The sequence below is a fragment of the Ambystoma mexicanum genome, chromosome 11 (genome assembly GCF_040938575.1).
Source record: "Ambystoma mexicanum isolate Mex_15411 chromosome 11, UKY_AmexF1_1, whole genome shotgun sequence".
Taxonomy (NCBI): domain Eukaryota; kingdom Metazoa; phylum Chordata; class Amphibia; order Caudata; family Ambystomatidae; genus Ambystoma; species Ambystoma mexicanum.
The window spans coordinates 864,016,604-864,044,469 of NC_090934.1; positions in this window are offsets into that span (position 1 = coordinate 864,016,604).

Genomic DNA, 27,866 nt, shown 5'->3' on the forward strand with positions numbered 1-27,866 from the left:
CATGAAGAGCTCCCGGGAGACAGGTAACAGGAGAGAGAGAAAGTCTGGGTAGGAACCCGGTGTGACAGAGGTAGTTATGAAGAGCCTCCAAAGTCACCTTCCTTTGCACAGTGGTTGGTCGCAGACCACTGTTGAAGTTAAGTATCAGAGAGAGTGCCTCTGGAGTCACCTTCCTCGACACAGTGGTTGGTCGCAGACCACTCCTAAAGCGAAGAGTAAGAAAGAATACATTGGAAATCATTTTCCTCATGGCAGTACCTGGCAGGGGAGTGAACCAGGTCTACAAAACCAAGCCACAGAGAAGGACAGGTCTGGGACCCGCACCCACAAGAAAAGAAGATTACGAATCATCTTATGCGTCGAGTGTACCAAGTACTCCTTCTGAAAGAAGAGAAGCTAGGGTCTGAGACCCTCACCACAATTGGATCTTTTCTTTGTGTCAAAAGCTAGGGGAAGTGGGACATTGTAAACCGTGAAAGAAATCCTGAGAAAGGCCTGGGGAAGGGAGACATTCCCCCTGGTGTTGTGAACTGTGAAATAAAACTTGAAAAAACCTAGGGGAAGGTGGACATTCTCCTTGGTGTTATGAACTGTAAGATAAAGCCTGAGGAATGCCAGGAGAAGGGAATCATTCCCATGGTGCTGTGAACTGTGTGAACAAAGCCAGAGATGGCCAGGAGAAGGGAGCCATTCTCCTGGTAATTAAGCCTGCAAGGAGGATCAAGCCAGTGATCCGTGGGAAGGGAGTCATTCCCCTGGGATACCAAATATTCAGCTGACTGGCGCAGAGTGTTAGTGGCTCTGCAACACTTTTGTTTGTTTGCTAAGTACCTAAACCAGGGGAAGGGAGTCATTCCTCCTGGTAAGGAACTTGCAACCACAGCTGTGCCACCCAGTCCAGGAGGAGGGAGTTATTCTCCTGGACCAAAAACATTTGTACAACTGACTAGTTTCAGTATAAGTTTAAGGGACAGAGATAGGGACATTTTGACACAGGATGGTGGACGCTTTAAGTTACTAAGACACCCTGACAGAGCTATTAGCATTTTAGTTGAGGAAGGGAAACCCCTAATAGATGTAGGGAAATATTGGTTTCCTCTTTATATTTCACACCAAATAAAAGTCTATAGCATCCACTATGCCACCTGTGTGTCAGTCTCCTTCTTCTGCACCCTTACCTATGGTATCAGGAGTGGGGTCTGACCTAGTTGACACAAACCGTGGCACCCTAGAATTTACAAAATTGAGTGAGCAAGCCTCTAACCCAGGGGTGCACAACTGGTTTTGCTGAAGGGCTGCATGTAATTTGCAAACCTTCTGTGGTGGGCTGGAATGTGTACGGGGGTCCTATAGGCTTTTTGCACCACACAAATGTCAAAATGAAGCGAGAGAGTGGTGCCTTCTGAAATATACTAATTAACTTTATTGTTCTATTTCTTAATGTTCTGAGAAAGTCCTGTAATATTTTGTGGTGTGATACTGACATGTTTGTTAGAAGAAAGAACTTGAGGCCTGTGTTTAACAAACCAAGGATGCTGACAAAATAACCGCCAGTCCAGGCTGTGGTCTACTGTTTGCCTAACTGTCATTGTGTTTTATTTTGGGAGGCTTTTAAAAGGAAAGAAAAAAATTACATTGCAGTTTCACTTATCCAATAGCATGTACCATGCCAACTGTCATGCTATATCATAATTACAATACCAAAAATGAAATACTATCATCTGAAGAAAAACACTATATTTTGTTTGAGATGCTGTACCCTTAAAAGTAAGTATTGTGTGCTTTAAGAATTTGCAACCACTTGTCCAAAATTCAAGGCTAAATTTCTTTTTCATGGCACAAATAAGCAATGGCCACATTGCAGAATCTTTCTGTTTCACTCAGTGATTTTGTTCTCTCAGATGTATAAAAATAAACGAGAATTAAGTTGTCCGCCTCTTATTTCTGTGTTGCTTTGTTTGGTGCAGAAATGACTAGAAAAGGACTGCACCTTGTTCTTGAACTCCTCTGCCATGCAGGGCCATAAATCATGATGTGAAGGACTGCATTTGGCCCATGGGCCTTATGTTGTGGACCCTTGCTCTAACCCATCTGCCACTACTACAGAGTCTATAGGGTTTGGCCTCTCCAGCAGTCATGATATAACTATAGAACCTGGAGAGAGACAACTCATACCCAATGATCCAGTCTTGGCAGCCCCCAAGGATACGACCATCTGATTGGTCTACAAGTCGGGGTTCGGTTGGAAGCATGGGCTGGAGTTAAATTTTGGCGTGGTGGACCCAGACTAAAGAGGAGATATTGAGATCTTACTCCAGAATAACAGCAAAAATGCTTATCAGGTAAACACCAAGGAGACGATTGCGCACTCCTAGAAGTACCAGAGTTATAGACTCCACTGAGAGAGGGGCTAAAGGCTTTGGGGAGGCTGGCCAAGATCCAGACCCAAACCTAGGGTTACCCAAACCGTGGATTGAGAAGGGGGAACCTGAGATAATCCCAGACTTGGCGTTTGCCCAACGCAATGACCAATGTTGCCAGAAAGAAAGATGGTCCATTCTTTTTCTTGAGACACAGCTTACTATAAAGAGGAGGCACCACCAATGAGGGAACCCCTCAACACCAAATAGTAGTCCCCAGAAGAAACTGGAGGGTTGTGTTAGAAATCGCCCATGCCCACCTCACTTCTGGACCTTTGGGGACTGCAAAAACCCAGGGACAGGTAGTGATCCGGTTCTATTGGCCCAGTATATCCGGAGAAATAAAACACTTTGTTATGATGTGTTCTTTGTGCAAAAGACGGCTCCACATAACCCTGCTCCAGCCCTGTTACAACCCATGCCCACCATAGATGCCCCCTTCTCCCAAAAAGGGATGGCTGTTGTGGGACCGTTAACACTATCAAAACTCAGTTGGCCTCATTATGAGTTGGGCGCAAAGGGATACCGGGCACCGGTAAGGTAATTTGCGGTACCGTTATTAGCGCCTTCCCATTGAGCCTTATGGGGGATCAAATGGGAATGGGGAATGGCATTTTCAATGGGGACTTACCGGTCCCGCAAAGGTCGGACTAGACCGGTAAGTCCCCATTGAACCAGGGCGGACTCGGTACCGTTATTGGAGGCAGTCATGGTGCTAATAGTGCCATGACCACCTCCAATCTCGGAATGAGGCCCAGAATATCCTAGTTATACTAAACTATGCTACCCTTTACCCTGAGGCTATTCCAATGCAAAGTAACACCTTGCAACACATTCTAAAACATCGTATTCCCTTTTTGTCACAGCTAGGTTTTCCAAAGGAGATACTGACAGTTCAGGGAACAACCTTTATGAGTAAAATCATGGTGGATGTCAAACAATGTATTCTAATTAAAACTTTGAGGACTTCCGTATACCATACTCAGACAAACAGCCTGGTTGAGTGCTTCAATAAAACACTCTTAGGAAGCTGGTAGAAGCTGATGGAAAGAAATTGGATATGATGGTCCCTGGGCCCTAGTCGCCATCAAGGCTCCCCAAGCATCCCTCGGTTTTTCACCCTTTCAACTCCTGTATGGGCGTGATCCCAGAGATGCCCCAGACATGGTAAGGGAGACCTGGCCAGAGAGGGTTGAGGCTATCTTACCAGGGTCCCAAATCACACAACGGATTAGAGAGCATATGACTGTGGTAAGAGGTATAATCCACACTCACTTAGCCAAAGCCCAAGAACACCAGAGGGCCCAATATGGCAAAGGAACTGTCACCCAATGTTTTTCAGTTGAACAGAAGTTCCTAGTACTCTTTCCTACCTCTCAACATAAAATGTTGTCTCACTGGCACTGACCTTTTGAGGTGCTGGCCCTTGTAACTATCGTATCTCTCAACCCAATAGATGATGTAAGACTCATATATACCACATTAACCTCTTAAAGGAGTGGAAAGAGGACCCAGTGGAATCCTCCTATGTGGTAATGGCCTTTCTCTTGTCTGAATAGTGTGTAGAATCCTGCAGATTCCTCTATGAAACCATGCCTAAAGTTTACTCCCAAGTAGCCAGGGAAAGGCAGATGCTTCCTGATCCCAACCCTGTGGTTTGTTTACTGCGCGAGGATCACATGGGTGGAGACATGGCCCGGGGTAGTGAGGAGATTCCATTGGATGAGACACAGTATTTTTCCTCTGACAGGGAGACTATGACCACTGTGCCAGAAGAGGTTATGGCTTATTGTCATTTTGATGTCTCTCAACCTCCTATTAAATCTAAGGTGGTAAACCCTAAGGTTGTAACACCAAAGTATATTATACCAAAAGAAAGACCCCATTTGGCTTGTGCAATTAAAGGCCCTCGTCAATTCCAAGGGAACACTACAAGAGATTATGGAAATCTTCTCTAAATCATCTTCCTCTATAAAAGTTAAAACCTCCAGCCCCTCCTTTAAAATGACTAAGGGAACTAACTCTACCATTAAAAATATTCAAGATGTGGAAAAACCTAACTTCCTATGGAGACTGAGACGAGGAAGAGGGCTGAAGAGGCATGTAGAAGTAGTTGTCATGCACTTAAGCCCAACAGCCAATGCAGGAGTCAGGCAATTGAAAGTAATGGCTCACAACTTAAGCCAATTGTCAAAACTGTGAGGTATAACAGGGTAAAGATTTTCCAATGTGCGCTGAGTTGCTGTGATTGTTGAGCCATGATTGTGCTGGAGCCCGAATCACATAGCAGAAGGCAAGCCGAGGGACTGAGGAGTCAAAGAGACTCCCACGTAATGTGGCCAGACAGGAGACACACGTGCTGCAGAAGGGTGTGTATCCCAAGTGTGCCCAAAGCAGTAGTAGAAGTCATGGAAGTCAGGAAAGTTCCTAGTACTCCTGCCTACCTCTGAACATAAAATGTTGTCTCACTGGCAATGACCTTTTGAGGTGCTGGCCCTTGTAACTATCGTAGCTCCCAAACCGATACATGACGTAAGACTCATATATACCACAGTGACCTCTTAAAGAAAGGGAAAGACGACCCAGTGGAATCCTCCTTTGTGGTAATGGCCTTTCTCCTTTTCGAACAGTGTGTAGAATCCTGCGGTTCCCTCCATTAAACCCTGGGGTTTGTATACTGCAGGAGGGTCACCTGGGTGGAGACATGTCCCGGGGTAGTGAGGAGATTCCTTTGGATGAGACACAGTATTTTTCCTCCGACAGGGAGACTATTACCACTGTGCCCGTAGAGGTTATGGCTTATTGTCATGTTGATGTCTCTCAACCGTCTATTAAATCTAAGGAGGTAAACCCTAAGATTGTAACACCAAAGTATATTATACCAAAAGAAAGACCCCATTTGGCTTCTACAATTAAAGGCCCTCCTCAATTCGAAGGGTACACTACAAGAAAGTGTGGAAATCTTCTCTAAACCATCTTCCTCTATAAAAGTTAAAACCTACTGCCCTCTGTTAAAATGACTGAGGGAATTACTCTACCCTTGAAAATATTCAAGAAGTGGAAAAACCTAACTTCCTATAGGGACTGAGATGAGGAAGAAGGCTGAAGAGGCATGTAGATGTAGTTGTCATGCAATTAGCCTACCATCCAATGCAGGAGTCAGGCAATTGAAACTAATGGCTCACAACTGAAGCCAGTTGTCAAACCTGTGAGGCATAAGCGTGAAGTCAAGGCTGTTAGTTTGGTTTTGAACAAATCTGTGTGGATGTCTGGGGGAAGAGAATTCCATGCAAGTGGAGCAAGACGATAGAAAGAGCTAAAGCGAGAGGAAGCACAGGAAAGGCGAGGAGCCACAGTGGTAGTCAAGGAAGTGGGTCAGAGATTACAAGAAGGCTTGTAGAGTTGCATAGAGGAGGATAGATACAGTGGTGCCTTACAGTGGATAGATTTTGTAAACCAGAGTATTAAATCTGGCCCTGTTTTGCAATGTCAGCCGTCCAGCCTGGTGCCCGGGTAAGGAAGCAGTCGTGAAGTGAGGGAGGTCAAACAGAGGCCTGGTAGCAAAGTTAATGATCTTGTAGAGAGGACAGAAAGCGTAGCTGGGGTGACCAAAGAAGATGCTGGCACATTAGTCCAGTTTAGAGAAGACGAGAGTGGTTAAGAGATGCTTGGTGATGCTGAAAGCAAATAGGTGTCTGATATTCCGAATATTTAGGAGGTTGAGGTGAGCTGATGTTCCAGTTTTGGAGATGAAAGTAGAGAAGATGTGAGAAGGGCCATAGATGAAGCTGAGGCTTTAACCTGAAGAAGAGTGTGGGGAGCATCAGGTGGGAACTGGATAGCAGAGGAAGAGATGAGAGACAGCTTTTGGCAGGGAAGAAGAGCACCTCTATTTTGGTAGAGTTAACATCAGAGAGTGAAAAGCCATCAATATTTAATGGTAGAGAGAAAGTCTGAAATGTTTATAGTGAGATCAGAGGAGAGTTCAGGAAAAGAGAAGATGTAGGTGTTGTCCACAAACAATTGGTACGAGAAACCAAAGGAGGAGATTAGTGCCCCAAGGGAAGAGATGTAGAGTGTAAAGAGGAGCAGATCCAGGAACACCATAAGTTAGAGGAGTGAGTTGAGAAGTGTTGTTGCTCCAGGAGATGGTGAATTGGCAAGGTGCAAGGTAGGATTCTATGCAGGCATCGGCTTAATTGTGAATCCCAAGATAAAAGAAAGTATTAAGGAGATCATAGTGATCGACAGTGTCAAAGGAAGCAGACAGGTCCAGGAGAATTAGCATAGAGGATAAATTGGAGTGCTTAGTAGAGGCGTTGAAGTTCCACCCATTTATGAGAGTAGTTTCCATGGAGTGACAGGAGCGGGAACCTGCTTTTAGGGGGTCTCGAAGGTTGTGAATGTCTAAGAAATTGGTAAGACAGTTGATCACAACCCTTTTGAGCACTTTAGAGTAGTGCAGAAGGAGAGACACAGGGCAAAAGTTAGCCGGTAGGTTCGGGTCAGCCCCTTGCTTTTTTAGGAGAAGGATCACTCTGGCTGTTTTGAAAACAGAGGGAAAAGCAAGCAGAGTCGAAGGACAGGTTGAAGAGTTCTGCCAGGTGAGAGGCTACACAAAGAGGCAATAGGCTTGACTAGCTGATGAGCAAGAGGGTCTGATGGGGTATAAGAGGGGTTAGCCTTCATCAGTAGAGATAGCACTTCATTAGTATTAGTGTCACTAAACTGGGAGATAGAGGCAGGGGATGATGGTACAGTAGGCAGAGTGTAATATGTAGTATGAGGGAGTGTGAGGAAGATCGGGAGATGTTCTCTGCTTTTGGAAATGTTTGCAATGAAGTATTCAGCTAGGACATTAGCTGTGAGTTAGAGTGGAGTTGATAGTCGTAGACTGGGAAGGTGTGAGGAGTGTGTTTACGGTGCACCGTAGCCGGCGAGCATGGTTGGAATCTCAGTCAATGAGAGTTACGTAGAATTCATTTTTTTCCCTCTATCCAGAGTGGACTTGAGAGAATTCAGGGCAGAGAGGTAGAATTGCAAGTCCTCATGCGAGTGGGTACGCCTCCATTTGCGCAGTAGCCAATTCATGTTTGTGCAGAGAGAGCATGTGAATAGAGTGACCCATGGCTGAGGATGCTGAGACTTTGGGGTGAAAGTAAGCAGGCGGAAGTGAGAGGAGAATGAGTCAGGGATAGGAAGCTAGAGAAGGCAGTGGTGGGGAAAGAGGCACCAGGTGTGAAGGAGGAGAGTGAGAACTGTAGGTCAGAGAGAAAGGGGGTAATGGGAGAAGGTCTGTGCATCCAGAAAGGCTGCAGTGAATTCTTTCGGCAGTCCACTGATGGTTTCAGGCTGGGTTTGATATACTGAAAGTTTAAATGTATTAGTACAGTTAGTGTGACAAATCCTTAGATGTGTTCACTTCTCCCCAAGGGGGAGCCCTTTCCTATGTTGTCAGGGAGGTGAAGCCACCACCCGATAGTCCCCCTGGGGGTGGCACTCACCGGTAGGATCTCATGGGGAGAAACTCCCCCTCTAGGGACAAGGACAACCATCTAAGGGAAACATGTTATAATACACCTCAACTCACACCCTGCACACCTCCCTACGCTGTAGACCACAATCACACACCTAACCAACCCATATACCTTTGTAGGGCCATAGACCTGGCTTCTACTGAGACAAGGAAGAGCTTGGACTACCAAAGGGAGATTTATGGTAGAAGTACTGAGAATAGGAGAAGTCGCAGAGGAATGACGATCGAAGGGCCAAAGACATTGAAGAAGAACTTGAATCCTAATGCCAACCACTGCCAACCAACAACTATCAAAATAGAGAAAGGACTTCATGAAGATGCACAACCAACCAGCGCGAGTGACAAACCAGCCCAAGAAGTTCAAGGAGAGGACGGCAAGGAAGATAAAAAACTACCCGCCCCCTATGTCCAGAGGCTGGAGAGGGGAATCCTTGACCTGGTAGCGTGGGAAGTCGAGGCAGAGCTCAAAGCTGAAGGCCGGTGGCGTGACCCAAAGCGGGTGGACTAGATGGTCTGGAAACTATCCCATGGCCACCAGCAACAATCTGCAGCCAGTGGTGTGCAGGAGCACCCAGAGAGGAAAGTAACAGCACGAACCAAAACATGCAGCCCCATGAAGAGCTCCCGGGAGACAGGTAACAGGAGAGAGAGAAAGTCTGGGTAGGAACCCGGTGTGACAGAGGTAGTTATGAAGATCCTCCAAAGTCACCTTCCTTTGCACAGTGGTTGGTCGCAGACCACTGTTGAAGTTAAGTATCAGAGAGAGTGCCTCTGGAGTCACCTTCCTCGACACAGTGGTTGGTCGCAGACCACTCCTAAAGCGAAGAGTAAGAGAGAATACATTGGAAATCATTTTCCTCATGGCAGTACCTGGCAGGGGAGTGAACCAGGTCTACAAAACCAAGCCACAGAGAAGGACAGGTCTGGGACCCGCACCCACAAGAAAAGAAGATTACGAATCATCTTATGCGTCGAGTGTACCAAGTACTCCTTCTGAAAGAAGAGAAGCTAGGATCTGAGACCCTCACCACAATTGGATCTTTTCTTTGTGTCAAAAGCTAGGGGAAGTGGGACATTGTAAACCGTGAAAGAAATCCTGAGAAAGGCCTGGGGAAGGGAGACATTCCCCCTGGTATTGTGAACTGTGAAATAAAACTTGAAAAAACCTAGGGGAAGGTGGACATTCTCCTTGGTGTTATGAACTGTAAGATAAAGCCTGAGGAATGCCAGGAGAAGGGAGTCATTCCCATGGTGCTGTGAACTGTGTGAACAAAGCCAGAGATGGCCAGGAGAAGGGAGCCATTCTCCTGGTAATTAAGCCTGCAAGGAGGGTCAAGCCAGTGATCCATGGGAAGGGAGTCATTCCCCTGGGATACCAAATATTCAGCTGACTGGCGCAGAGTGTTAGTGGCTCTGCAACACTTTTGTTTGTTTGCTAAGTACCTAAACCAGGGGAAGGGAGTCATTCCTCCTGGTAAGGAACTTGCAACCACAGCTGTGCCACCCAGTCCAGGAGGAGGGAGTCATTCTCCTGGACCAAAAACATTTGTACAACTGACTAGTTTCAGTATAAGTTTAAGGGACAGAGATAGGGACATTTTGACACAGGATGGTGGACGCTTTAAGTTACTAAGACACCCTGACAGAGCTATTAGCATTTTAGTTGAGGAAGGGAAACCCCTAATAGATGTAGGGAAATATTGGTTTCCTCTTTATATTTCACACCAAATAAAAGTCTATAGCATCCACTATGCCACCTGTGTGTCAGTCTCCTTCTTCTGCACCCTTACCTATGGTATCAGGAGTGGGGTCTGACCTAGTTGACACAAACCGTGGCACCCTAGAATTTACAAAATTGAGTGAGCAAGCCTCTAACCCAGGGGTGCACAACTGGTTTTGCTGAAGGGCTGCATGTAATTTGCAAACCTTCTGTGGTGGGCTGGAATGTGTACGGGGGTCCTATAGGCTTTTTGCACCACACAAATGTCAAAATGAAGCGAGAGAGTGGTGCCTTCTGAAATATACTAATTAACTTTATTGTTCTATTTCTTAATGTTCTGAGAAAGTCCTGTAATATTTTGTGGTGTGATACTGACATGTTTGTTAGAAGAAAGAACTTGAGGCCTGTGTTTAACAAACCAAGGATGCTGACAAAATAACCGCCAGTCCAGGCTGTGGTCTACTGTTTGCCTAACTGTCATTGTGTTTTATTTTGGGAGGCTTTTAAAAGGAAAGAAAAAAATTACATTGCAGTTTCACTTATCCAATAGCATGTACCATGCCAACTGTCATGCTATATCATAATTACAATACCAAAAATGAAATACTATCATCTGAAGAAAAACACTATATTTTGTTTGAGATGCTGTACCCTTAAAAGTAAGTATTGTGTGCTTTAGGAATTTGCAACCACTTGTCCAAAATTCAAGGCTAAATTTCTTTTTCATGGCACAAATAAGCAATGGCCACATTGCAGAATCTTTCTGTTTCACTCAGTGATTTTGTTCTCTCAGATGTATAAAAATAAACGAGAATTAAGTTGTCCGCCTCTTATTTCTGTGTTGCTTTGTTTGGTGCAGAAATGACTAGAAAAGGACTGCACCTTGTTCTTGAACTCCTCTGCCATGCAGGGCCATAAATCATGATGTAAAGGACTGCATTTGGCCCATGGGCCTTATGTTGTGGACCCTTGCTCTAACCCATCTGTCACTACTACAGAGTCTATAGGGTTTGGCCTCTCCAGCAGTCATGATATAACTATAGAACCTGGAGAGAGACAACTCATACCCAATGATCCAGTCTTGGCAGCCCCCAAGGATACGACCATCTGATTGGTCTACAAGTCGGGGTTCGGTTGGAAGCATGGGCTGGAGTTAAATTTTGGCGTGGTGGACCCAGACTAAAGAGGAGATATTGAGATCTTACTCCAGAATAACAGCAAAAATGCTTATCAGGTAAACACCAAGGAGACGATTGCGCACTCCTAGAAGTACCAGAGTTATAGACTCCACTGAGAGAGGGGCTAAAGGCTTTGGGGAGGCTGGCCAAGATCCAGACCCAAACCTAGGGTTACCCAAACCGTGGATTGAGAAGGGGGAACCTGAGATAATCCCAGACTTGGCGTTTGCCCAACGCAATGACCAATGTTGCCAGAAAGAAAGATGGTCCATTCTTTTTCTTGAGACACAGCTTACTATAAAGAGGAGGCACCACCAATGAGGGAACCCCTGAACACCAAATAGTAGTCCCCAGAAGAAACTGGAGGGTTGTGTTAGAAATCGCCCATGCCCACCTCACTTCTGGACCTTTGGGGACTGCAAAAACCCAGGGACAGGTAGTGATCCGGTTCTATTGGCCCAGTATATCCGGAGAAATAAAACACTTTGTTATGATGTGTTCTTTGTGCAAAAGACGGCTCCACATAACCCTGCTCCAGCCCTGTTACAACCCATGCCCACCATAGATGCCCCCTTCTCCCAAAAAGGTATGGCTGTTGTGGGACCGTTAACACTATCAAAACTCAGTTGGCCTCATTATGAGTTGGGCGCAAAGGGATACCGGGCACCGGTAAGGTAATTTGCGGTACCGTTATTACCGCCTTCCCATTGAGCCTTATGGGGGATCAAATGGGAATGGGGAATGGCATTTTCAATGGGGACTTACCGGTCCCGCAAAGGTCGGACTAGACCGGTAAGTCCCCATTGAACCAGGGCGGACTCGGTACCGTTATTGGAGGCAGTCATGGTGCTAATAGTGCCATGACCACCTCCATTCTCGGAATGAGGCCCAGAATATCCTAGTTATACTAAACTATGCTACCCTTTACCCTGAGGCTATTCCAATGCAAAGTAACACCTTGCAACACATTCTAAAACATCTTATTCCCTTTTTGTCACAGCTAGGTTTTCCAAAGGAGATACTGACAGTTCAGGGAACAACCTTTATGAGTAAAATCATGGTGGATGTCAAACAATGTATTCTAATTAAAACTTTGAGGACTTCCGTATACCATACTCAGACAAACAGCCTGGTTGAGTGCTTCAATAAAACACTCTTAGGAAGCTGGTAGAAGCTGATGGAAAGAAATTGGATATGATGGTCCCTGGGCCCTAGTCGCCATCAAGGCTCCCCAAGCATCCCTCGGTTTTTCACCCTTTCAACTCCTGTATGGGCGTGATCCCAGAGATGCCCCAGACATGGTAAGGGAGACCTGGCCAGAGAGGGTTGAGGCTATCTTACCAGGGTCCCAAATCACACAACGGATTAGAGAGCATATGACTGTGGTAAGAGGTATAATCCACACTCACTTAGCCAAAGCCCAAGAACACCAGAGGGCCCAATATGGCAAAGGAACTGTCACCCAATGTTTTTCAGTTGAACAGAAGTTCCTAGTACTCTTTCCTACCTCTCAACATAAAATGTTGTCTCACTGGCACTGACCTTTTGAGGTGCTGGCCCTTGTAACTATCGTATCTCTCAACCCAATAGATGATGTAAGACTCATATATACCACATTAACCTCTTAAAGGAGTGGAAAGAGGACCCAGTGGAATCCTCCTATGTGGTAATGGCCTTTCTCTTGTCTGAATAGTGTGTAGAATCCTGCAGATTCCTCTATGAAACCATGCCTAAAGTTTACTCCCAAGTAGCCAGGGAAAGGCAGATGCTTCCTGATCCCAACCCTGTGGTTTGTTTACTGCGCGAGGATCACATGGGTGGAGACATGGCCCGGGGTAGTGAGGAGATTCCATTGGATGAGACACAGTATTTTTCCTCTGACAGGGAGACTATGACCACTGTGCCAGAAGAGGTTATGGCTTATTGTCATTTTGATGTCTCTCAACCTCCTATTAAATCTAAGGTGGTAAACCCTAAGGTTGTAACACCAAAGTATATTATACCAAAAGAAAGACCCCATTTGGCTTGTGCAATTAAAGGCCCTCGTCAATTCCAAGGGAACACTACAAGAGATTATGGAAATCTTCTCTAAATCATCTTCCTCTATAAAAGTTAAAACCTCCAGCCCCTCCTTTAAAATGACTAAGGGAACTAACTCTACCATTAAAAATATTCAAGATGTGGAAAAACCTAACTTCCTATGGAGACTGAGACGAGGAAGAGGGCTGAAGAGGCATGTAGAAGTAGTTGTCATGCACTTAAGCCCAACAGCCAATGCAGGAGTCAGGCAATTGAAAGTAATGGCTCACAACTTAAGCCAATTGTCAAAACTGTGAGGTATAACAGGGTAAAGATTTTCCCATGTGCGCTGAGTTGCTGTGATTGTTGAGCCATGATTGTGCTGGAGCCCGAATCACATAGCAGAAGGCAAGCCGAGGGACTGAGGAGTCAAAGAGACTCCCACGTAATGTGGCCAGACAGGAGACACACGTGCTGCAGAAGGGTGTGTATCCCAAGTGTGCCCAAAGCAGTAGTAGAAGTCATGGAAGTCAGGAAAGTTCCTAGTACTCCTGCCTACCTCTGAACATAAAATGTTGTCTCACTGGCAATGACCTTTTGAGGTGCTGGCCCTTGTAACTATCGTAGCTCCCAAACCGATACATGACGTAAGACTCATATATACCACAGTGACCTCTTAAAGAAAGGGAAAGACGACCCAGTGGAATCCTCCTTTGTGGTAATGGCCTTTCTCCTTTTCGAACAGTGTGTAGAATCCTGCGGTTCCCTCCATTAAACCCTGGGGTTTGTATACTGCAGGAGGGTCACCTGGGTGGAGACATGTCCCGGGGTAGTGAGGAGATTCCTTTGGATGAGACACAGTATTTTTCCTCCGACAGGGAGACTATTACCACTGTGCCCGTAGAGGTTATGGCTTATTGTCATGTTGATGTCTCTCAACCGTCTATTAAATCTAAGGAGGTAAACCCTAAGATTGTAACACCAAAGTATATTATACCAAAAGAAAGACCCCATTTGGCTTCTACAATTAAAGGCCCTCCTCAATTCGAAGGGTACACTACAAGAAAGTGTGGAAATCTTCTCTAAACCATCTTCCTCTATAAAAGTTAAAACCTACTGCCCTCTGTTAAAATGACTGAGGGAATTACTCTACCCTTGAAAATATTCAAGAAGTGGAAAAACCTAACTTCCTATAGGGACTGAGATGAGGAAGAAGGCTGAAGAGGCATGTAGATGTAGTTGTCATGCAATTAGCCTACCATCCAATGCAGGAGTCAGGCAATTGAAACTAATGGCTCACAACTGAAGCCAGTTGTCAAACCTGTGAGGCATAAGCGTGAAGTCAAGGCTGTTAGTTTGGTTTTGAACAAATCTGTGTGGATGTCTGGGGGAAGAGAATTCCATGCAAGTGGAGGAAGACGATAGAAAGAGCTAAAGCGAGAGGAAGCACAGGAAAGGCGAGGAGCCACAGTGGTAGTCAAGGAAGTGGGTCAGAGATTACAAGAAGGCTTGTAGAGTTGCATAGAGGAGGATAGATACAGTGGTGCCTTACAGTGGATAGATTTTGTAAACCAGAGTATTAAATCTGGCCCTGTTTTGCAATGTCAGCCGTCCAGCCTGGTGCCCGGGTAAGGAAGCAGTCGTGAAGTGAGGGAGGTCAAACAGAGGCCTGGTAGCAAAGTTAATGATCTTGTAGAGAGGACAGAAAGCGTAGCTGGGGTGACCAAAGAAGATGCTGGCACATTAGTCCAGTTTAGAGAAGACGAGAGTGGTTAAGAGATGCTTGGTGATGCTGAAAGCAAATAGGTGTCTGATATTCCGAATATTTAGGAGGTTGAGGTGAGCTGATGTTCCAGTTTTGGAGATGAAAGTAGAGAAGATGTGAGAAGGGCCATAGATGAAGCTGAGGCTTTAACCTGAAGAAGAGTGTGGGGAGCATCAGGTGGGAACTGGATAGCAGAGGAAGAGATGAGAGACAGCTTTTGGCAGGGAAGAAGAGCACCTCTATTTTGGTAGAGTTAACATCAGAGAGTGAAAAGCCATCAATATTTAATGGTAGAGAGAAAGTCTGAAATGTTTATAGTGAGATCAGAGGAGAGTTCAGGAAAAGAGAAGATGTAGGTGTTGTCCACAAACAATTGGTACGAGAAACCAAAGGAGGAGATTAGTGCCCCAAGGGAAGAGATGTAGAGTGTAAAGAGGAGCAGATCCAGGAACACCATAAGTTAGAGGAGTGAGTTGAGAAGTGTTGTTGCTCCAGGAGATGGTGAATTGGCAAGGTGCAAGGTAGGATTCTATGCAGGCATCGGCTTAATTGTGAATCCCAAGATAAAAGAAAGTATTAAGGAGATCATAGTGATCGACAGTGTCAAAGGAAGCAGACAGGTCCAGGAGAATTAGCATAGAGGATAAATTGGAGTGCTTAGTAGAGGCGTTGAAGTTCCACCCATTTATGAGAGTAGTTTCCATGGAGTGACAGGAGCGGGAACCTGCTTTTAGGGGGTCTCGAAGGTTGTGAATGTCTAAGAAATTGGTAAGACAGTTGATCACAACCCTTTTGAGCACTTTAGAGTAGTGCAGAAGGAGAGACACAGGGCAAAAGTTAGCCGGTAGGTTCGGGTCAGCCCCTTGCTTTTTTAGGAGAAGGATCACTCTGGCTGTTTTGAAAACAGAGGGAAAAGCAAGCAGAGTCGAAGGACAGGTTGAAGAGTTCTGCCAGGTGAGAGGCTACACAAAGAGGCAATAGGCTTGACTAGCTGATGAGCAAGAGGGTCTGATGGGGCATAAGAGGGGTTAGCCTTCATCAGTAGAGATAGCACTTCATTAGTATTAGTGTCACTAAACTGGGAGATAGAGGCAGGGGATGATGGTACAGTAGGCAGAGTGTAATATGTAGTATGAGGGAGTGTGAGGAAGATCAGGAGATGTTCTCTGCTTTTGGAAATGTTTGCAATGAAGTATTCAGCTAGGACATTAGCTGTGAGTTAGAGTGGAATTGATAGTCGTAGACTGGGAAGGTGTGAGGAGTGTGTTTACGGTGCACCGTAGCCGGCGAGCATGGTTGGAATCTCAGTCAATGAGAGTTACGTAGAATTCATTTTTTTCCCTCTATCCAGAGTGGACTTGAGAGAATTCAGGGCAGAGAGGTAGAATTGCAAGTCCTCATGCGAGTGGGTACGCCTCCATTTGCGCAGTAGCCAATTCATGTTTGTGCAGAGAGAGCATGTGAATAGAGTGACCCATGGCTGAGGATGCTGAGACTTTGGGGTGAAAGTAAGCAGGCGGAAGTGAGAGGAGAATGAGTCAGGGATAGGAAGCTAGAGAAGGCAGTGTTGGGGAAAGAGGCACCAGGTGTGAAGGAGGAGAGTGAGAACTGTAGGTCAGAGAGAAAGGGGGTAATGGGAGAAGGTCTGTGCATCCAGAAAGGCTGCAGTGAATTCTTTCGGCAGTCCACTGATGGTTTCAGGCTGGGTTTGATATACTGAAAGTTTAAATGTATTAGTACAGTTAGTGTGACAAATCCTTAGATGTGTTCACTTCTCCCCAAGGGGGAGCCCTTTCCTATGTTGTCAGGGAGGTGAAGCCACCACCCGATAGTCCCCCTGGGGGTGGCACTCACCGGTAGGATCTCATGGGGAGAAACTCCCCCTCTAGGGACAAGGACAACCATCTAAGGGAAACATGTTATAATACACCTCAACTCACACCCTGCACACCTCCCTACGCTGTAGACCACAATCACACACCTAACCAACCCATATACCTTTGTAGGGCCATAGACCTGGCTTCTACTGAGACAAGGAAGAGCTTGGACTACCAAAGGGAGATTTATGGTAGAAGTACTGAGAATAGGAGAAGTCGCAGAGGAATGACGATCGAAGGGCCAAAGACATTGAAGAAGAACTTGAATCCTAATGCCAACCACTGCCAACCAACAACTATCAAAATAGAGAAAGGACTTCATGAAGATGCACAACCAACCAGCGCGAGTGACAAACCAGCCCAAGAAGTTCAAGGAGAGGACGGCAAGGAAGATAAAAAACTACCCGCCCCCTATGTCCAGAGGCTGGAGAGGGGAATCCTTGACCTGGTAGCGTGGGAAGTCGAGGCAGAGCTCAAAGCTGAAGGCCGGTGGCGTGACCCAAAGCGGGTGGACTAGATGGTCCGGAAACTATCCCATGGCCACCAGCAACAATCTGCAGCCAGTGGTGTGCAGGAGCACCCAGAGAGGAAAGTAACAGCACGAACCAAAACATGCAGCCCCATGAAGAGCTCCCGGGAGACAGGTAACAGGAGAGAGAGAAAGTCTGGGTAGGAACCCGGTGTGACAGAGGTAGTTATGAAGATCCTCCAAAGTCACCTTCCTTTGCACAGTGGTTGGTCGCAGACCACTGTTGAAGTTAAGTATCAGAGAGAGTGCCTCTGGAGTCACCTTCCTCGACACAGTGGTTGGTCGCAGACCACTCCTAAAGCGAAGAGTAAGAGAGAATACATTGGAAATCATTTTCCTCATGGCAGTACCTGGCAGGGGAGTGAACCAGGTCTACAAAACCAAGCCACAGAGAAGGACAGGTCTGGGACCCGCACCCACAAGAAAAGAAGATTACGAATCATCTTATGCGTCGAGTGTACCAAGTACTCCTTCTGAAAGAAGAGAAGCTAGGATCTGAGACCCTCACCACAATTGGATCTTTTCTTTGTGTCAAAAGCTAGGGGAAGTGGGACATTGTAAACCGTGAAAGAAATCCTGAGAAAGGCCTGGGGAAGGGAGACATTCCCCCTGGTGTTGTGAACTGTGAAATAAAACTTGAAAAAACCTAGGGGAAGGTGGACATTCTCCTTGGTGTTATGAACTGTAAGATAAAGCCTGAGGAATGCCAGGAGAAGGGAGTCATTCCCATGGTGCTGTGAACTGTGTGAACAAAGCCAGAGATGGCCAGGAGAAGGGAGCCATTCTCCTGGTAATTAAGCCTGCAAGGAGGATCAAGCCAGTGATCCATGGGAAGGGAGTCATTCCCCTGGGATACCAAATATTCAGCTGACTGGCGCAGAGTGTTAGTGGCTGTGCAACACTTTTGTTTGTTTGCTAAGTACCTAAACCAGGGGAAGGGAGTCATTCCTCCTGGTAAGGAACTTGCAACCACAGCTGTGCCACCCAGTCCAGGAGGAGGGAGTCATTCTCCTGGACCAAAAACATTTGTACAACTGACTAGTTTCAGTATAAGTTTAAGGGACAGAGATAGGGACATTTTGACACAGGATGGTGGACGCTTTAAGTTACTAAGACACCCTGACAGAGCTATTAGCATTTTAGTTGAGGAAGGGAAACCCCTAATAGATGTAGGGAAATATTGGTTTCCTCTTTATATTTCACACCAAATAAAAGTCTATAGCATCCACTATGCCACCTGTGTGTCAGTCTCCTTCTTCTGCACCCTTACCTATGGTATCAGGAGTGGGGTCTGACCTAGTTGACACAAACCGTGGCACCCTAGAATTTACAAAATTGAGTGAGCAAGCCTCTAACCCAGGGGTGCACAACTGGTTTTGCTGAAGGGCTGCATGTAATTTGCAAACCTTCTGTGGTGGGCTGGAATGTGTACGGGGGTCCTATAGGCTTTTTGCACCACACAAATGTCAAAATGAAGCGAGAGAGTGGTGCCTTCTGAAATATACTAATTAACTTTATTGTTCTATTTCTTAATGTTCTGAGAAAGTCCTGTAATATTTTGTGGTGTGATACTGACATGTTTGTTAGAAGAAAGAACTTGAGGCCTGTGTTTAACAAACCAAGGATGCTGACAAAATAACCGCCAGTCCAGGCTGTGGTCTACTGTTTGCCTAACTGTCATTGTGTTTTATTTTGGGAGGCTTTTAAAAGGAAAGAAAAAAATTACATTGCAGTTTCACTTATCCAATAGCATGTACCATGCCAACTGTCATGCTATATCATAATTACAATACCAAAAATGAAATACTATCATCTGAAGAAAAACACTATATTTTGTTTGAGATGCTGTACCCTTAAAAGTAAGTATTGTGTGCTTTAGGAATTTGCAACCACTTGTCCAAAATTCAAGGCTAAATTTCTTTTTCATGGCACAAATAAGCAATGGCCACATTGCAGAATCTTTCTGTTTCACTCAGTGATTTTGTTCTCTCAGATGTATAAAAATAAACGAGAATTAAGTTGTCCGCCTCTTATTTCTGTGTTGCTTTGTTTGGTGCAGAAATGACTAGAAAAGGACTGCACCTTGTTCTTGAACTCCTCTGCCATGCAGGGCCATAAATCATGATGTGAAGGACTGCATTTGGCCCATGGGCCTTATGTTGTGGACCCTTGCTCTAACCCATCTGTCACTACTACAGAGTCTATAGGGTTTGGCCTCTCCAGCAGTCATGATATAACTATAGAACCTGGAGAGAGACAACTCATACCCAATGATCCAGTCTTGGCAGCCCCCAAGGATACGACCATCTGATTGGTCTACAAGTCGGGGTTCGGTTGGAAGCATGGGCTGGAGTTAAATTTTGGCGTGGTGGACCCAGACTAAAGAGGAGATATTGAGATCTTACTCCAGAATAACAGCAAAAATGCTTATCAGGTAAACACCAAGGAGACGATTGCGCACTCCTAGAAGTACCAGAGTTATAGACTCCACTGAGAGAGGGGCTAAAGGCTTTGGGGAGGCTGGCCAAGATCCAGACCCAAACCTAGGGTTACCCAAACCGTGGATTGAGAAGGGGGAACCTGAGATAATCCCAGACTTGGCGTTTGCCCAACGCAATGACCAATGTTGCCAGAAAGAAAGATGGTCCATTCTTTTTCTTGAGACACAGCTTACTATAAAGAGGAGGCACCACCAATGAGGGAACCCCTGAACACCAAATAGTAGTCCCCAGAAGAAACTGGAGGGTTGTGTTAGAAATCGCCCATGCCCACCTCACTTCTGGACCTTTGGGGACTGCAAAAACCCAGGGACAGGTAGTGATCCGGTTCTATTGGCCCAGTATATCCGGAGAAATAAAACACTTTGTTATGATGTGTTCTTTGTGCCAAAGACGGCTCCACATAACCCTGCTCCAGCCCTGTTACAACCCATACCCACCATAGATGCCCCCTTCTCCCAAAAAGGGATGGCTGTTGTGGGACCGTTAACACTATCAAAACTCAGTGGGCCTCATTATGAGTTGGGCGCAAAGGGATACCGGGCACCGGTAAGGTAATTTGCGGTACCGTTATTAGCGCCTTCCCATTGAGCCTTATGGGGGATCAAATGGGAATGGGGAATGGCATTTTCAATGGGGACTTACCGGTCCCGCAAAGGTTGGACTAGACCGGTAAGTCCCCATTGAACCAGGGCAGACTCGGTACCGTTATTGGAGGTAGTCATGGTGCTAATAGCGCCATGACCACCTCCAATCTCGGAATGAGGCCCAGAATATCCTAGTTATACTAAACTATGCTACCCTTTACCCTGAGGCTATTCCAATGCAAAGTAACACCTTGCAACACATTCTAAAACATCTTATTCCCTTTTTGTCACAGCTAGGTTTTCCAAAGGAGATACTGACAGTTCAGGGAACAACCTTTATGAGTAAAATCATGGTGGATGTCAAACAATGTATTCTAATTAAAACTTTGAGGACTTCCGTATACCATACTCAGACAAACAGCCTGGTTGAGTGCTTCAATAAAACACTCTTAAGAAGCTGGTAGAAGCTGATGGAAAGAAATTGGATATGATGGTCCCTGGGCCCTAGTCGCCATCAAGGCTCCCCAAGCATCCTTCGGTTTTTCACCCTTTCAACTCCTGTATGGGCGTGATCCCAGAGATGCCCCAGACATAGTAAGGGAGACCTGGGCAGAGAGGGTGGAGGCTATCTTACCAGGGTCCCAAAACACACAACGGATTAGAGAGCATATGACTGTGGTAAGAGGTATAATCCACACTCACTTAGCCAAAGCCCAAGAACACCAGAGGGCCCAATATGGCAAAGGAACTGTCACTCAATGTTTTTCAGTTGAACAGAAGTTCCTAGTACTCTTTCCTACCTCTCAACATAAAATGTTGTCTCACTGGCACTGACCTTTTGAGGTGCTGGCCCTTGTAACTATCGTATCTCTCAACCCAATAGATGATGTAAGACTCATATATACCACATTAACCTCTTAAAGGAGTGGAAAGAGGACCCAGTGGAATCCTCCTATGTGGTAATGGCCTTTCTCTTGTCTGAATAGTGTGTAGAATCCTGCGGATTCCTCTATGAAACCATGCCTAAAGTTTACTCCCAAGTAGCCAGGGAAAGGCAGATGCTTCCTGATCCCAACCCTGTGGTTTGTTTACTGCGCGAGGATCACATGGGTGGAGACATGGCCCAGGGTAGTGAGGAGATTCCATTGGATGAGACACAGTATTTTTCCTCTGACAGGGAGACTATTACCACTGTGCCAGAAGAGGTTATGGCTTATTGTCATTTTGATGTCTCTCAACCTCCTATTAAATCTAAGGTGGTAAACCCTAAGGTTGTAACACCAAAGTATATTATACCAAAAGAAAGACCCCATTTGGCTTGTGCAATTAAAGGCCCTCGTCAATTCCAAGGGAACACTACAAGAGATAATGGAAATCTTCTCTAAATCATCTTCCTCTATAAAAGTTAAAACCTCCAGCCCCTCCTTTAAAATGACTAAGGGAACTAACTCTACCATTAAATATATTCAAGATGTGGAAAAACCTAACTTCCTATGGAGACTGAGACGAGGAAGAGGGCTGAAGAGGCATGTAGAAGTAGTTGTCATGCACTTAGGCCCAACAGCCAATGCAGGAGTCAGGCAATTGAAAGTAATGGCTCACAACTTAAGCCAATTGTCAAAACTGTGAGGTATAACAGGGTAAAGATGTTCCCATGTGCGCTGAGTTGCTGTGATTGCAGAGCCATGATCGTGCTGGAGCCCGAATCACATAGCAGAAGGCAAGCCGAGGGACTGAGGAGTCAAGGAGACTCCCACGTAATGTGGCCAGACAGGAGACACACGTGCTGCAGAAGGGTGTGTATCCCAAGTGTGCCCAAAGCAGTAGTAGAAGTCATGGAAGTCAGGAAAGTTCCTAGTACTCCTGCCTACCTCTGAACATAAAATGTTGTCTCACTGGCAATGACCTTTTGAGGTGCTGGCCCTTGTAACTATCGTAGCTCCCAAACCGATACATGACGTAAGACTCATATATACCACAGTGACCTCTTAAAGGAAGGGAAAGACGACCCAGTGGAATCCTCCTTTGTGGTAATGGCCTTTCTCCTTTTCGAACAGTGTGTAGAATCCTGCGGTTCCCTCCATTAAACCCTGGGGTTTGTATACTGCAGGAGGGTCACCTGGGTGGAGACATGGCCCGGGGTAGTGAGGAGATTCCTTTGGATGAGACACAGTATTTTTCCTCTGACAGGGAGACTATTACCACTGTGCCCGTAGAGGTTATGGTTTATTGTCATGTTGATGTCTCTCAACCGTCTAATAAATCTAAGGTGGTAAACCCTAAGATTGTAACACCAAAGTATATTATACCAAAAGAAAGACCCCATTTGGCTTCTACAATTAAAGGCCCTCCTCAATTCGAAGGGTACACTACAAGAAAGTGTGGAAATCTTCTCTAAACCATCTTCCTCTATAAAAGTTAAAACCTACTGCCCTCTGTTAAAATGACTGAGGGAATTACTCTACCCTTGAAAATATTCAAGAAGTGGAAAAACCTAACTTCCTATAGGGACTGAGATGAGGAAGAGGGCTGAAGAGGCATGTAGATGTAGTTGTCATGCAATTAGCCTACCAGCCAATGCAGGAGTCAGGCAATTGAAACTAATGGCTCACAACTGAAGCCAGTTGTCAAACCTGTGAGGCATAACAGGGTAAAGATTTTCCCATGTGCGCCGAGTTGCTGTGATTTCAGAGCCATGACCATGCTGGAGCCCGAATCACATAGCAGAAGGCAAGCCGAGGGACTGAGGCGTCAAGGAGACTCCCACGTAATGTGGCCAGACAGGAGACACCGTGCTGCAGAAGGGTGTGGGTCCCAAGTGTGCCCAAAGCAGTAGTAGAAGTAATGCAAGAGAAGCAGCCTGCAACCACAGTGTTCCTAGAGCTGGTGAGTGAAGCTCAGCATTTATTTTCATTCAGTAACTGTATCCAGCTGTAAGGTAACTTGCTTATGCTTGGAGGCGATTAAAAGCTGTTTGGTGTTCTAAAAGCCTTTCTAAACAATGAAAATGTAGCATGCGCACTAATAGTGAAAGCCGCAGTGTTCGCGTAAGAAGTAAAGCCCTTTATTTCCATTGTTGAACAGTTTTTTCTGTTACCAGAGCATACATGCCAACCCTCCCGATTTAGGCGGGAGACTCCGGATTTTTCAGCGAAAAATCAGGCTATTTTTCACAGTCTCCCGCCTGAAATAGCTGTAGCCCCAATACATTCCTATGGGGAAATGTTGGTGTCCCGATTTCCCTTTGGAAATCTCCCTCCCAGCTGTGTCTGAATGTTGGCATGTATGCCAGAGTGGTCGTGTGTCCTTAATTGAAGAGGGAACACCTGTGAAAACCATTCTGAAAGCTTAACGTTGACTTTTCACCAGAGTTACAAGTGAATTAAACATTAAAGGGAGGTCGTGTGTGGCCGATTGTGTTTCCCGAGAGAAGTCCAAAATCATCTCCGTGAGATTGTCTGGGAATACAATTAGTTGCAGTATTTTAAGGTTACAGATCTACCCTAAAGATCTGGTCATGTGTGCATACATACGATTTCCCTTTGAAGACTGAACCTTGTAACATCCTGAAAAATAATTCTTTATTGCTAGAAGTTATTATACAGATGAAGAGAACAAGCACTACCCAATCCAAGGGGCAAACCCTTTCCATAATGGAACAAAGCTTGTTTAAACCCATCCACCTAATTTATAAAGTTGTTAATGGTCCAGTGGCCCTTGATGTGGCCCCAAGCGGCATTGTTACCTGAAGCTGAAAGAGTAGCACTACAGCTTCTTGATCGTTGCTGGGGCAGAGAAGGTGTGAGTAAAGCTGGGGAAAGGAGCTGGGTGTTTGTTAAGAATACGAAGGAATTGCCTCCCGAACCCACATGCTACCTTGACCGGTTTGCGATCCCGAAGCTCTCACAGCGCCAAACAGACCTCCTGAACGCCGAAATCACTGTAACTGAGGTACAAGAGGCGCTCGCACAGCTCCAACCTGGGAAGACCCCGGGTCCCAACGGGTTCCCTACAGAAACATGGAAATGCCTCGGCGGTTCACTGCCCGCCCACATGCACCGTATGTTTCTACGCAGCAAGGAGCTGGGGGCACTCCCCCCGGACCTCAGGAAGGCAAGCATAGTCGTCATACATAAGCCCGGGAAACCCCCGGAGGAATGTGCCTCCTATCGCCCAATATCCTTGATCAACGGCAAAGCCAAGGTCCTTGCAAGAACACTAGCCAATAGACTGCTGCAGGTTATTGAGACTCTGATTCACCCCGACCAATGCGGATTCATGCCCAACAAATCCACCCGCATGAACCTGCGCAGAGTTCAACTGGCGCTGAGTAGAGCCAAGGAAATATCAGCCCCACTGGCCCTCCTGGCAGTGGACTTTGAAAAGGCATTTGATTCTGTGGACTGGGAGGCCTTGTGGGCAATCATGTCTCGAATGAACCTGGGGCAAACGTTCATATCGTGGGTTAAACTCCTATATGCACACCCAGAGGCCACGGTAAGGGTGAACGGCAGGTCTTCTCAATCATTTCCCTTGGGTCGGGGTACGAGACAAGGGTGCCCCCTCTCCCCGCTGCTCTTTCTATTGGCCATAGAACCTCTCGCAATTGAGCTTAGGACTAACACTACTTGGACAGGGTTCGCCTGGCCAGGGGGGGGAGAAGACCGACTATCCCTCTACGCGGACGACCTCCTCATATACCTAAGTAACCCACGCACTTCCTGCCCGATTGTCTCCCGCATCCTCAGGGAATACCAGCGCTTCGCAGGCCTCAAAATAAACGAAACCAAAACCATTTACTTCCCGATCCAGGGAGGTGAGTCTGCGATCCCTGAAACCTGCCCATATCATGTCTCCATTAGAGAACTCAACTACCTGGGCATAAGACTCGACCCGTCACTAGATGGGTTCCTGCAACTCAATCTACAGCCAATAATTGACCGATTCACTAGGGACACCTCCCACTGGCAATCACTCCCACTATCACTATTGGGCAGAGCGGCGCTATTTAAAATGCTGACCCTCCCCAGACTACTATATGTACTTCAAAACGCCCCCCATATAATCCCCCGTGACACCTTCGCACTCATTGATAGACGCCTACGCACACTGCTGTGGGGAGGGAAACAATCCAGGATTGCCCTGGAGACGCTGCAGCGATCAGTGTGGGAGGGAGGCATCGGTCTACCATGCATTCGCACCTATTACCTTGCAGCCCAGATTGGGGTGGTAAACGACTGGATACATGCTGACCCCACACTCCCCCACATCCGCGTTGAGATGGAGAGCATGATCCCACTAACCCCACTACAGACCCTGTACGCCACCCACGACCAACCCCCGTCCTTACCCAAAATGACACGTCACATTTGCTGGGCCTGGCGGGATGCGCACAAACTGATAGGCTGGAAAGGTAAACCAACGCTATCTCAACCCCTATGGCACAACGCACTCCTCCCAGAAATAGGGAAGATGGGCCCCTTGGGTCACTGGTGCGCGAAAGGGATACACACACTAGCACATGTGATACAAGAAGGCCATCTCCTTGACTTTGAGGCCATGCAAGAGCGTTTCGACCTCGCACCTATGGACCGGTTTCGACATGCGCAAATGACCCACGCCATCCGCACCCAATTCCCTGACACGACGACCATACCCCCCTGTACTCCCATTGAGACCAACATCCTTCCACAACGCATTACCTCTAAGGTCACCTCCACGATCTATCAAGCCCTTAACTCCTTCGGGGCGACGCAGCTAGATGGGCTCAAAGAAAAATGGGAAAGGGATATAGGTCACATGGAACCAGAGGACTGGGTAGAGGCATTAATGTCCCCTAGAGAAATAGGTATTGATTCTAAACTCAGGCTTATACAACTGAGGATCCTCCACCGCACATACTATTCACGCACTGCCATGGTCAGATGGGGTGGACTGGAAGATGGGACATGCCTCAGGTGCAAAACAGAGCCGGCCACCTTTTACCATATGTTATGGGAATGCCGAGTCTTACAGGTCTTCTGGGAGAGCTGTACCAACACGATTTCTGCCACCCTGGCGACACCAATCCCTAGGGACCCCAAAATGATGCTGTTGGGAATCCGAGGTGAAGTGGATCTCTCAAAACATGATAGAATATTTCTGACACTGGCACTTGGGACAGTCAAAAGATTGATCGCGGCTAGCTGGGGCTCTGCCGACCCCCTATCTGTGAACCGATGGTGCAATGAGTTGGACAGATGTGCGGCCCTGGAGCGCCGGATTTACAACGCACGGGGGTGCCCCCGCAAATTCCAGAAAATATGGGGCAAATGGCTGGACGCTAACTGAAATGTACCGAGAGGAATAGAAATGTACTATTGTTAACATTGGTTACCTGCCATACCCAACGAATGTCTGGTGGCCCTCGGCCCCACCGGGTTCCCTCTGCCTCTTTGAAAACTGCCTTATTATCATGATCTGTTGTATGCCTTTGACTCACGCCTGTTTTGTTGTCGTGTTACTAAAACGTAATAAACAGAATTATTAAAAAAAAAAAGAATACGAAGGAAACAACCTGTAATGCTGAGGACCGCTGAAGCTGAGAGGAAGTCAGGTTATACTTGTGGCAGTGAGAAAGACAAAAGAGGCAAAGAGGCTGCCCTTTCCTTGGAGCATAGAAAGTACAAGTGCCTTGCCTACCTTTAGAGGTTGAAGTGACTTGTCAATACATGCCCAATAATTCTTAGCTATAAGACTGAAGCAGAAGTACCTGTGTATAAAAATTGTCAGTAGATGTTGCAATGAAGTAGTTTGGAGTAGTGGCATACTGAGAGACGATGGGGACTGCTCTCACAGTAACAGAAGTAAAAGGGTGGTTGTTAAAAGGGAAGTAGCAACCCAAAGAGAAGCATGCAAACTATTATACTGAATGCATTGCAGAGGTCCTTCTTAAGTATAAAGTTGTGATGTTTTGTATCTATTCTTTGAACTGTGTCAAATAATCTTAGAAGGAAAAGATCCAGGATTAACATTGCTGCTATTTTCTTGACTGGAACTGGAGTGGGAACTTTTCAACAAGGCCGGATAATTGTTACCAATGGATTTTTGTTTGATGAACCTTTGCTTTGATTTGGAACCTACAAGAACTGGTTTCTTTGAATTAGAACTTACAAGAACTGGTTTAAGACTTCCATTTGCTTTGAACATTTTGAAGAACTGATAAGAACTGGTACAAGACTTTTCATTTCATTTGAACTATTTTGAGGTTGACTTTGAAACCCTGGGGAAGGGATTTACCCAGGACAGGTGAAGGTCATTTAATCACTGTTTAATTATTGTTCATTATCTTATGTTGTTTTATGATTTACTTTGAATGTTTTGTTGTTTAGTGTGAGGGCCAGTTTGCCTATGTTAGGAGTTGTTCTCTTAGTCTTTAGACTAGTTAGGGAATTCCAGAATTCCCTGATAAAGTAGGGCAAGTGAGGCTTTATTTTCAAGCTTTTACTTAAAATGTCTGCTCTTGAGAAAACTACAAGCAGTTGTTTGCCTCGCATTACTGACTCCTCACAATAGACAGACGGATCCAATTTAGTATCAACAGACCTTCCAACCTCCCAACAACTAGACATCCAAGATCTTTTGGATCAATTCACTGATGATTTTTAACTGTGAGCCTGGGAGAGTGAAGGGGATATAGGATCATATTCTATATGCTTACTCCTGCCGGGAAAGTCATTAATCTCAAGCCCTATGGGA